Below are 13,377 nucleotides of genomic sequence, written 5' to 3' on the forward strand. Positions count from 1 at the left end.
GCTTTTTTAATAAAAAAGAACAAAACTATTTAGTAGAATTTTTACTTGGCTGGAGCTTATTCCCATTCATGCCTCTTATCTTTTGCCACATAAACTAAACATTGACATGAATTATTAAGCCATTAAATGAGGGATTTTTTTTTAAATGGTAATAAAAAAGAAGAGAGAAGTTGCAGTTGGTCAAATCCAGAGAGCATCTGTGTTTTAACTTCCTGCTGTGTCTGTTACCTCCAGTGGGGTTTATTGTGATGCTGAACCAAATCTTGCAGTAGGTTCCTACTCTGAACTAAACTTAGGCCAGTTCTTCAGGAACACTTTTCTCCCTCTGATTTTCCACCAAAAAAATTGGAATAAAAAAGTAGAAAAATAGAATAAAATAGAATAAACCAATTTTATTGTATGTGATGCAGTCTAAACCCAGAATAACCCGGAGCAGGAACTTAACAGCACTATGGAAAGTAGTCTAGAAACCCAGAAAAATGTCAGTGTCTTGAATGACGGGGTGCCCAGAGAAGCTGGATCCCTGGAAGTGTCCAAGGCCAGGTTGGATGGGGCTGGAAGCAACCTGGGACAGTGGAAGGTGTTCCTGCCCATGGCAGGGGCTGGCACTGGATGATCTTTAAGGTCCTTTCCAACCCATCCCATTCTGGGACCCTCTGATCTCTATTCACAGATGATGTAAACTCAAACTAAACCAAGGAGATTAAAATTTGAGTCGGATTGGGTGATTTACACCCTGAAAAAGCAAGGAGGGATTCCCAAGGATGGAACAAAGGAGTTGGAATTGTTTAAAATAGAGACACAAGTGTTTAATTGGCCGCTGTCTCACAGCAAGGTGGGAGCTCTGCCCACTCCCACTGATGCCAAACCCAGGCCCAAAGCTACACCCTCACCCTTTCCTACTAGTCCAGACTTAAAATGAGATTAGGGGCAGACGGATAAAGGCAACTTAGGAGGAACACATGTGATGCAGCTTTGTAATCCCTCACGCAACCACCAAGAAATCCTCACTTGACTCCTCCTCCTGCAAAGAGAATACAGAGCGGAAGAAATGCAGCCAGGTTGGCCAAGCTGCTCCAGGGAGGAAAAAAAAGCCAGCAGGATGAGAGTTATACAAACATATTAGAGCTGGGGGAATCAGGTTTTGGCCATCCTAACACTTGCATAAAGAAATAAGGGAAAAATTAAGCATTATTAGAAATGTGAATATTATTATAAGTATAAAGCATGTAGTGAGTATAAAGCTTCTAAACAGTATATGACTATAAATATAAATACAAATAGAAATATGTAAATATAAATATAAATATAAATAATATAAATATAACGCTGTGTGTACATACATTAAAAAGTGTCTGTATATATGTGTGTGTAATATATATATTATATATATAAAGCACAGCATGTGTGTATAAAGCACTGTAACTCGACAGAAAATTATATGGACATATAACACACAGTACATATAAAATACTATTTATAAACAGTGTGTGTATATATATAAAAAACTGTATATATATATATATACATCTTCAGTGCAATTTAAGAGTCACCAGCTTACAACTAAATACCTACCAACTTCATACTATTAGAAGGATAATATTACCCTAAGTGCCTTTTAAAAAAAAAAAAAATCAAATAAATACACATTTTAATACAGACCTGCATTGAGGAAAAGCAAAACCAAAGCAGGCCCTGCCGTGTGCTCAGGCACTGGTTTTGTACCCCTGTGGCTCTTGAACAGGCAGCTACTCTGATGCCTTAAAACATGCCAGCATCACTCTTAAGCCAAAAATAATAAGAATAATTGGTAAATAATGTTCTCTACAAATATTAGACACAGGTCTGGCACATGGGAGGGGTTGGTTCCCTCGGCTCTGTGTGTGAAGATCCCAGTGTTGGACCAGGACCACCAGTGCTGGGCAGGACCAGGTGTCCAGATGCTCCAAACTCCTCAAGTTCACTTCAGCCACACCAGTGCCAGTGGGAATTCTGCACAGCTGCATCCTCAGGGAATGAATTTCCTGCTAAGACTCTCTCAGTTTCAAAGCTTTTCTCTGCAAACACCAAAGAGTTGGCACACAGATTTTCTGAAACATTTTCAGCACCCCGAGGGAGTGAGATGCTCAGTTCTCCATGACTTTCAATCGTTATTTGCACCTAATTCTTGTTAAATCCTTTTTAAACTCCTTACAAATTCCCCTCCTGAGTTGCACGCAGTGAACCACACCAGGCCAGAACACCACAGGCCTTTGCAAGATATTCCTGACAGAACAAGCAGCATTCCCAGTATTTTATATTTAGTAGAGGGAGACAACAAGAAAATGCATGAGAACACACCAGAGGAAGTGCAGTGAGATGGTTCATTGCTCTAAAAACATGGCAAAAATGTAATAAAATATTTATGATTAAAGCAAACCCATGGCATGTGAAAAAATCCATCAAAACTGAGAGTAGGAGTCTGGACAACATTACTGATCTGAGCTAAATAAATATCTGTGAAACTCCAAATTCACAGATTTGAAAGCGAGAAAAGCAGAACTGCTTTTTCTGTGTCAAAGATTTATAATTGATGGGCACAACAACCCATCCATGATTTGTTAATTCCTGTGTGTCACTCGTGTCCTCTGCAGTCTCAGGCTCAGCCATTCCCTCAGAGGCACCAATATATTCCATGCTTGTGCCTGCACACATGATCACAAGCTGGAGGGGGAGGAAGAAATAGAGAAGAAATCTGAGTGTCAGATTTTATTCTGTATTTTTTGCTTGGTACTGAGCCTTTGAAGAATGATCAGACATAAAGAACAAAAGGGGAAAAAACACTTTAACATGTTTTTTCTTGTGCTTTCTTGAGTTTCTTGTATCCACATGAGAGGCTTGTCCTCCCTTTATAAAGTTATTTATTCTGAGCACCTTAAAGTATTTTCTCCAATGCATTCTATATTTAATGGAATTGAATTAATGGTTGGACATTTCACAGAGGTTATAAGAAAAGTCCTGTAATAACTTTTATTTTAAAAGAGTTCTGTTTAAGATAAACAAACAAACAATACTGCAAGTTATTAACTAATATAAATTGTCTGGGTTTGGATTTCCCTTCCTGCTCCACTTCAGGCTCCTACATCTGAAATTTTATTGTCTTGCTTCAGTTTAGCATTAGTGATTCTGGTAGACACAAAACCAACTCATTGAAATATGGGTTCATGAGGAAAGAGTTATACTATAAATTACAGTGCTGGAATCATTACTAAAATGGAATCATTACTAAAAAAAAAAGTTTGAAATCATGTTTATTTAACTACTTTTAAGTTTATATACAAGAAAACCCTGAGCTTGTGCAATCCTTATTTTTGACTTTTGAAATAAAACTTGACATACTGAGAGCACATAAACATTTTCTTAGAGCTGGTGACACCTTATTTCATACCTACCATAAAATCAGTATTTTGCACACATTGCAAATCTATTTCAGATACATTTGCATTAAATTCCATTTTAAGCACTCTGAAAACAGGGGGAGAAAGAAAGGAAAGAATGAAGTTTTCTCAGTCCAAGGCTAATGCTGTCTGCTTAATCAGCCTCTTCCAAACAGATTATGCAAACCTGTCTAGGAGAAAAAATAACCCGAAGTGTAATTACCATAAAAATATCTTATTACCAAACAGAAGAAAGTGCTCACTGCTGCCCTCTCCAACATATGATTAGGAAAAATTTGCATTCTAAAGTTTAGGATTTATTAGCTTAACCTTTTTTTATTGCAGGTTTCATTTCAACTTGAAAAAATTCAAATAACCATTTATATTGGAACTATGTTTTGAAGCTGTTTTCTCTTCTCATGAGCCCAAATTATCACAAGGCTTCTGCCTCCCATATTTGCCTGTTCTTGGTACAAAACCATCACCCCTGAACATGCATTGGCTTTTGTTGAGATAGGAACTGATCTGAGAAGATCTCTGTCTGCACAATCTTTCAAACCCCTGGCACAGCACTGAGTTACTTAAACCCAACAGTGATTAACAGGAGTTATGGAACAGATAAAACACTAAATATCACATCAGCTTTATTGTACACAAAGCTTGACAAGTGCAACAGACTTATTGGCACTTGCAAACAAATTTAAACTACTGGGATAAATATTTGGATTCCAGAATTTGGTTTACCAGGGCTGCTGCTGCAGTTTTGTACTTCAGACTTCCAGAGATCTGTGTAAATGTTTGTATTTAGACTATTAAATATCAAAACCAGCAAACACTTTTACATGAGCTTTTCCTGACCTCCTAATCCATTTCCAGTCTTACACAAACAAACCCAAAACCCTCAGTAGTGGAAGAAGAGCTCTCTGGTTCACTGTGCATTCCCTCCCTGCAATGATATAAACTGAAGCTTTAAAGAAGACTTCTCCATCTGTGGTCACAGCAAAAATTGAATTGAGAACTACTAAAATAATGAATGATGGAGTTATCACAAAGCAAAATCTAAATGCCGTCTGTGTAGAAGCCGAAAAGGGCTATTTTTTATAGTTCAAAGAAATAAACACACACAAAGAATATTTTTTTGCATGGGAAAAGCTGAAATTACTGAAAATTAACAGCAGTGGGAAGATCATCAATGCACATGGGACTTATTTCACTGGGGGCTCTTATTCAAGCAGCACATTGATGAAAAATAGCAGGTATTTGGTATCAACATAATAAATGCTGACTGAAATACGAAATTGATGATTTTTAGGTCCTTTTTTCAATCATAAAATCACAGAATGGTTTGGGTGGGAAGGGACCTTCAAGACCATTTTGTTCCAACACCTTCCACTAGGCCAGGCTGCTCCAAGCCTGACGTTGAGCCACAACTCCCATTGTGCATCACCACCCTCACAGCCAAGAATTTCTTCCTCATATCCCACCTAAACCTCCCATTTCAGTCCGAAGCCATTTCCCCTTGTCCTGACTTCTCAAAACCCCCACCCCAGGCCTTTTGAAAGCCCTTTAGACCCTGAAAGGCTGCAATAAGTTCACCCCAGAGCCATTTTGCTGCTTGGATGAATGGGAGAATCCTGCTCTGGATTGATCCAGCTGTGACCTGGGCACAGGAGAGTTGTGAAACAGTGAAACCATTAAAGATTTATTCCTGACAAAACCAATCAGGCCTGGCTGTGCAGCAAAGGCCCTCATTTAGTAACACGAATTGATTCCTTATTCACGCCATCGGCACCCGGAAATTCATTCCAGCAGCAGCAGCCTGGGCTGGGTGGATGAGGGGAAAAACCCACTGAGAGCTCGGGGAGAAGCACACCAGTCACAAAAAAACACTGGAGAAGGGAATTCACATGATCTGGATGAACACAGAATTCAAGATCTTGCTCGTCCAGGAAGCTGCTGAAGAATTTAATTTCAACTACATGAATAAGCCCAGCGTGTTTGGGCCTGCTGGAGGCACCAGGCCTGAACAATCACCTCAGGCATTTATTGTACTTGCCTTTCCCTCTAGATCAACTTTAGAACATTAAAAAGCTCCTAAAACATACAGAAAAAAATATTTTCCACTAAATATCCAGTTAATCTAAGGAGAAAAGTGCAATGCTTAGTTAGCATTAAAGGCATTTAAAGAGTGCAAATTTTTGCTTTGGCTAGAAATGATCTTTCTCATTTTAATATATCTCACAGAAATTGAAACAGTGGGTGAAATATAATAGTTCTTAAAAGTTATCTGAGTGGTGACACTTGTGCTTGTGTTTCCTCCAAGCATGTCTTGCCACACAGCCACAGGAAGCATAGTCCTGTGTTTGTCAGCTGTCATTTCTGCACTGTTATTTCAAATTTAGGTTATGAGCAATGCCAGCTGATGAATTCCAGTGGGAAAATATCCTTTAAATCTGACTTCTCAGTGCTGAAGTGCCTTGGTGTGTCTGGGGCAGAGTTTTATTCCTCTGAACTTGCGTTCAGGTCTCTGTGCACACTTTAATTTTCAGGGTTACAGTGAACCCTCTGTTCTCCTGACTTATGAATCTGTGCAGACATGAAAGCAGGCAGCAGGTTTAATTAGACACTTAATTATAGATCAGGATGGCAAGGAATGCATTTGGGAAATAAAAACATGATTTTCAACCCCAGTCAAATGCCAGTGAACAAAGTAACACCAGCACAACATTGGTGCACTGTGCCTTTCCCATTGCTCATAAAAAACAGAGTTTGGGTTGGAGTTTGGGGTTTGGTGCTTGGTTGTTTTGGGTTTTTTTTACCAAAATAGATTCTAAATAATTTTAGCTTTCAGGTCTGGCACATGGAGCTCTCTGGGCAGAAGGAAGAATCTCTTCCTCATATCTAATTTAGTCCCAATTGCTATTCCCCTCTTCTGATTTATCCTCTCAATCCACAGGAGAACTGAAGGTGTTTGGAACTCTTCTCTCCTGTCTGTGTTATCTTTTTTTCATGAAGTAAACTTAATTGTGTGTTTTCTCTACTGCTGTTTTTAACTTCCCTGCCTGTTTTTATTTCTTGCTACAGATCGCTTTCATAAGCAGCTTCATTAACATGGTTTACACCCTCCACTAGAATAATTAAATTATTATTAAATAAAACAGGCCTTTGTTACATTAAGGTCCCAAGTCATTTTTCAAAATAATGGCTGGGAATCATCCAACTGCAATTATGCTCTAACTGCCTAAATTCTCTTTGTAGTTTTAATTAAAATAAATTATCCAGGATGATTTCACCTCCTGTTTTAAGTTCTTGTACAGCACTGGTGAAGGGGGAAAAAAATCATCTCTGTAAAGCAATTGCTCTATTTTGTGGACTTAAAGAGGGAGAATAAATAGTTTTGGGTTATCCCAGCACACAATGAGAGATTTCTGTCATCTCTAAAATTATCTTTAAAGTAAGACACATTGTGTTAGAGGGAAAAAATGGGAAATTTGGAGTACTTTATCACTGAGAAGTGTTCTTCCTGGAGGTGAAAAGTGTTAAGGGAATGCAAATCAGAGAAAGATGAATGCTCTTGAACAATGACAAATAAAATAGAAACATGGGGTGAACACACAAGATTTGCCACAACAACTCAGCAGCTGAGAAATGCCAATGGAAATATGGATCTGAGGAGAAGCAGAGAACATCTCCAGAATGATTAGGCATATTTATTAATAAATGAGGCTGACAAACCAGCTAAAGGGGGGGAAAAACCCATTGTAATGCAGTGTATTTTTGGCAGACATTTATCACTGGGGAGTTTTCATGGGAATAAAATCCAGATTTTCTTTTTAAGGTTCTTTTCAATCTCAGATTTCTAAGCAAGTCCAGGTAATCACACTTGTGCACCAAAATCAGAGAGACTGTTTAACCGGCTTTATTAGCTATTAGCACTGATTTTGTTCTTTTCTTTTTTTAGGTATTCAGTGAAATCAGCATCCAGTCCTTGCAAGAATTCTAACCTGATGCTTCTAGTTGTTCAGGTAATTTTGAGAGGAAGCTCAACCAGGAGAGAACAGGCCCAGGCAAAGCCAGGAGCTCTGTAAGGGAACTGGTGCCGAGCAGTGACAGCTGAAAAAGTCACATTACAAACCTGTGCTCAGGTAACCCAGAGCTCAGTGCTGGTGTTTGTGCAGCTCCAAGTCACAATCCAAAAGGGAAACCCTTGAATTAATAAATTCTTTCCTCAAATTCCAGTACACAACGATGTCCCGCAGGATATTTTGTTAGTGAGGAGTCCCCAGGAATTCTGTGGAATCAAAATGAGTTATAGAAGATATTTTCTAACAAAAACACCCTACTTCTTTCCCTCTGAGAGTTGTTCTGCTCCCAGAAAAATGCAGAGGTATTCCCAGGAATTTCTGAATAAAATATCAACACCATCACCATGGAATTAGCGCAGTAAAACTCACTTCAGCCCGAGCAGCTGGTTCAGTTTCAGCCAATAAGGCACAGACAGCAATTTTCCCAATTATTTCAAAATCTGATTCTCCAAAGCACAGCCAGAAATCCTTCAGAAGCACCTGCTGCATAACAGTGATCCAGGGAACTCCAAAGTTCTGTTAATGTACTTGGAAATGAATTTATTTTTCATATTTTTCATTTCTTCAAATTTATTTTTCAAATTCTCCCATTTTTCGCTTCGTTTTTCAATTTGACTTTTCAAAATTTCAGTTTTTTTAAAATCACAACCTGATACACAGCTGTGCAACTCCAAAGTCCCATCAATGTAACTGATACCAATTTATTTTAATTATACCCCAACATGTTTTCCCAATCTGAAAATTAAATCCCACTTGAACACTTTCAATGTGATGGTTTTACCTACAGAACGACCCAAACCACTGCAGAGTTTTTGCACCAATCACCAGAAAATGAAGCTGCTCACACACATTTGAACACAAACTGGAGTTTGTATATTGATGGAAGAGACATGAAAAGAAAGCTTGAATGATTTTTTCATAGAAATATTTAAATAAAATAGACAATCACCCTCATTTCTAGGATCAATAATTTATTTCTTTTTAATTTTTTTTTTTTTTTTTACATTTTGCAATTTGTTACAGGAGAAGAAACACTTGCTAATGGAAGTGACATGGTTTTGAACCATTTTCCAAGGTAATGGAAGAAGTTAAGCATATTCCCTAGGATGCACATTGATGACTAAGCTGCCAATATTAAATCAATTGAAGCAAGTGCAGTCCCTATTTAATCCTTGTATAAATTAATTTAAGGACTCTCCTTCTCCTACAGGAAGACTAAATTGTAGCATCTAATTTTTTTTAATCCTGAAGTCTCAATCTTTTCTCTCTCTCTCTCTCTACTTAATCTGCAAAAAGTCAAACAGACTGAAGCCAAAGCCACAGAACAGATTCCGTGCCAAGGTTCCTTCTATTCCTGGTGATCTCCTCGCTTCCCTCCCGTCCCAAAAAGGAAACAAAAGACTCCCAGTTTTCTGAAAACCAGATTCTCTGCATGACAGTGCATTGCATTGCCACAGGATGGGCCACAGTGGATGTTCTCCTAGCAAACAAATCACTACCAAGGTACAAAGAATTAGAAATTAACTCGGTAAAAATGCTCCTAACGTTTCCCCAGTGGTATAGTAACCAGAATCCTACTTTCCTTCCACAAAAAATAGATATATTCTTTTTTTATAAATACATTTTAATACAGACAATTCTGCTTCTATGCCAAAAAAAAAAATAAAAGGTCACATTCAAACAGGTTTGCTGGGTGTATTAAGATACAAGTAGACACCAGAGCAGGCAGGAGCACAAGGGGGTTTCGGGGAGCTGCAGACACACGAACACCATTTCACCCACTGACCAGGGATGAGGAGAACAACTGAGCTGCAACGTGAGAGCTGGAGCATCACACTCCTTGGACAGTTCAGCTGTTTCCATGTGTAGAAAATGACAGGAACTCTCAATGGTATTTAGCATTAATATTGAAAAGCCTCTATAAATTTAGGCAGTGCTTATGCTGGGGGTAGAGAGAAGAACCACGAGCAGGAGCTCCCAGCTGCCTCAGACTCAGGAGAAAAATGAGTCACTCACCATGGCCTTGAAGCTCTTGGGTCCAAATAGCTGAAATTAATTCTTTTCCTGTCCTTGTCCTCTTTTCCCTCACCTTTCCCCCCTCAAATGCACAAAACCTGCCCAGCTTTTGTGCCATCCACACAGTGCCAGCTGCTCCCCCAGAGCCCCAAACAACAGCAATGATTTCTCTGGTTTCCTTCCTAACCAGATCTAATTAAAATTGGGCTGTTAACCATCTTTTTCAGGTTATGAATAATTAATAGAGCATTTTTATAATACTTATTGAATATGACAGTGTGATATTAGCATTTTCTTACCTTAAATAGCCCCAATCTTTGCATGACTAAGAGTTCCCTTTAACTTTTGTCATGAAGATTGGGGTTCATTTTTTATGGGTTGGTATGTAGGACTACTTCTCAATTAACAGTTTTTTCTCAAACTGAAGGGATTTGGAAGTTGGCAGCCTGCATGTTTCACACACAGCCAGCCACCACTGTGACACTGCACAAGATTCTGGAACGAAACTCAGAGGACAGAGGTGGAAAATAGAGCATCTTACTGACCTGCTCAAATATCAAGACACAGAGAGAGATTACGAGCAAGAACTAAACCCCAGCAGATTGTTTCCAACCCTGGGGAGACTTTCTACATTAAAATAAATAAATAAATAAATTCTTCTGAGTCAGGAAGGGTGGATCATTCAGTTATTCCAGAAATGTCACCACACAACGGATAATTCACAGAAACAATTTTGGCTTTTGCCACTGATCTCAGAGCAAAGTTTCTAGACTTTAAACCACAGTTGATGCATTAATTCTAAAAAGAAATGGTTCTCTCCCTGCCACAGAAGTGTGAGTTATTAGAGCATGCAGCTCACCACCAATGTACTGCTGCTTTTCTTAAAAACCCTGATTACTAAAGGAATCCAAGACTGACAAAGTGAAAAAATGTGTCAAATTATAATTTCCCTGAAAGAATGTGTTGAGCTGTAATTTCCCTGTCTCTCAGAAAAATTATGTCACTATTAGAACTCAGAGAGACTTCGTTTCTTTTTCCAAGATTAAGTCACTGTGTAAAGCACACACTTAATCCTGTTTTATGACAGGAAACAGCCAGGCATTATTAGCAGATAATCTTCGTTAGCTCTTGAATGTTTTCTTTCACTTTCAGAAAGTCAGATCCCAAATTGCCAGGCTGGCTTGTTAAAACAGAACTGTAGGGCTAATTAAAGTCATGTTGAAAATGAGATCAAGGAAGAAAACACAACAATTCTTTTTTTTTTCCAGAGCCAATATTTGGTGATTTCGCAATGAACTTCCAAAGTAAACCCAATAATGATGAATGTTAAAATACAAAATAATAGCTAGTCAAGAAGATTAACAAATTCTTCTGTGAACAATGCTGCTAAGACTTGCTTCTCAACTGGTTTATAATAAGAATCAGCTGCCGATTTAAGGGGGAAAAAAATGTGGGTTTCCCAACTGAGCTGCAAACTCTCAGCTCCCTTTCCGAAAGAAGTTGAAATTAGTGGGTGCTGCACAAAGCGTGGTCTTTAACACCACATTTTGAAGGTAGTTTTTAATGCAAAAAAAGGACAGAAGTGGCATTGGAACAGCAACTTTATAGCCAAAGTTTTTGAAGAAAAATCCTTTCAGTGCTGTTTATGTGCCTCATGGCACCACCACGTGTGATACTGCTGCAGGATCAGGTGGAAAAGGAACAGAACCTCTCCCCTGGACAGTGATTTTTTATAAAAATTGTGGATGTGGATGACCATAAAGAAATGCTAACAAAGAGTTTTCAAGTGAAACAGAGGATAACAGTGATAACTGCTCCCGTGGGACACAGGAAAAAGCACCTTCATTGCACTTCCCACAGAAAGCTTTGTTGGTTGCCTTGGTTTAAGAATCAGAATTTGTTACTTGTGGCAAACTCTGGGGGGTTTTAATAGAAGTAAAATTGTCCCAACTGAAAAGCTCAAGCTAAAACTGGTTGGAATTGATTTTATTGAAAATGTCCAATCTTTGTTTCTGGCTTAAAATATTCCTAATAATATTAGGCAACAAACTCACTCAGTGAAGTATCTCCTATATGATTCACACCACTGTGAGACTGGAATTATTACACATATAATCCAAATTATAAAAGATTTCAGGAGAGGAGCAGCTGATGATTCATCCTCCGGTGTTTAACCTCAAACCTACCCTAAAACAGTGTCAGAAAGTCCATCCACACTCTGCCCTCCTGGGAACACAGTGATTTCTCTTGGTTCTTTTACAAGGGGCATGTCTACCACTCAAATTTCCCTTGATTACAGTAATACTTTTATGGAATTACTCTTTTTTTAAAAAAATCTTGAAAGGAGGTAGCATAAAAAAGGAGCAGAACGTGACTATTTCAGAGGAAACTCCATAAAATGACCCAAGAGTCCACACCAAAGCACAGCTGATCTCATCACAACATATTAAATAGATGACTGGCAATTCTGGGCAAATTCCATTCCTAAAAGTCTTTTAAAAATCTTATGCACAGAAGTGGCTGTTATGAACAGCAGGTGAAAAATACCCCCAAAAAAAACCTGTACAGGGTGGTAATTATAAACTTATATTCTATTATGTCTTTAAATCAACATCTTCTCTCCTGCAAATTGAAACAAAACTCAGAAATACTTCAAACTTGCAAAATGTCATTGGATATTTGATTTAACTGCCCTAATGGAAAAAAAAACAACAACAAAAAAAAACAGCTGGGGGAGGAATTAAAACCTTTTGAAACTATTTTCATCTTTAGTAATTATTGTGCTATAGAATGAATGGTCAGTAACTCAAAGCACTGCACAAATAATGAGGAAATTCTTTGTATCTCTCAAACCGATCAGTCAGCCGTAGGCTACTTGTATGATTTAACACAATAGAGACAAAAAAGAGTGATAAATACAAGTCCCACCGTGATAAGAATCACTACAAGCTACTACTTGTGTAGAATCAGTGAACTTGACACACTTTTGTAGCTACCAAGCTTAATAAAAACTGTGCTGTAACCTAAAATCACTGTGGTTTTGTTTAAAAAAGCTGCCTCCTCTCTCAGCAGTCGAGAAAGCCAAGCCAAATACAAATGGTGACAACGCTGAAAAGTGACCAAACCCCAACAAGAGCACAAAAACCTCCCTGGCCTTAGGCTACACTTGGAAATATTTGTAGTCCTGTCTGACGTAGGCTGCGACTACAGAGATGCTCATCACGACCAGAAATGATATTTTTTATAAAAATGATTACAATTATTACACCTATCTGAGGCTAACATAGAATGTTCCACTTCAACTCACAGAATTAGACATGGAGACATCAAGTATTTATAGAAATATCTACAAACTGCAACTGTCTTTTATTTTTGTGTTGGTTTTTGTTTTTTTTTAAGTATCAGTGAACTGACCTTCAGAGTAAGGGTTTCATGACAACAAGTCACCCCACACTAGTTTATTCTTGGTGTTGCTATTTCTTGAGCTAAACTGGCGTTAAACTTCTTCCAGAGTCTGAAGAGAGAACTTTTGCTAAATTTTTTGCTGTGTGTTAAAGTTGTAGATTATTAGGTTTACTTTCACCTGTATTAATATCCGAGGAGAAACATTTTTAACAAAGGGAAAACGCTGTCTTAAGCTCCTTTAAATGCAGATACAAATAGAAAATTGGAAATTCCACACTCTCCAGCTGCCCTAGACAATTAAAACGTTGTTCTAACAAGCAGTGCTGAAGCCCTTATCTTGGCATCGAGCAGAGATGAAAGAAAATAGACATGGGAAATGTGTGGCATGAACAGGCTGAATGTTAAATAAAGCAAAAATGTTAAATAAAGCTAAAATCCTTCCATTTTTCCTGATT

Source organism: Coloeus monedula (assembly GCF_965178545.1).
Source record: "Coloeus monedula genome assembly, chromosome: 20".
Classification (NCBI taxonomy): Eukaryota; Metazoa; Chordata; class Aves; order Passeriformes; family Corvidae; genus Coloeus; species Coloeus monedula.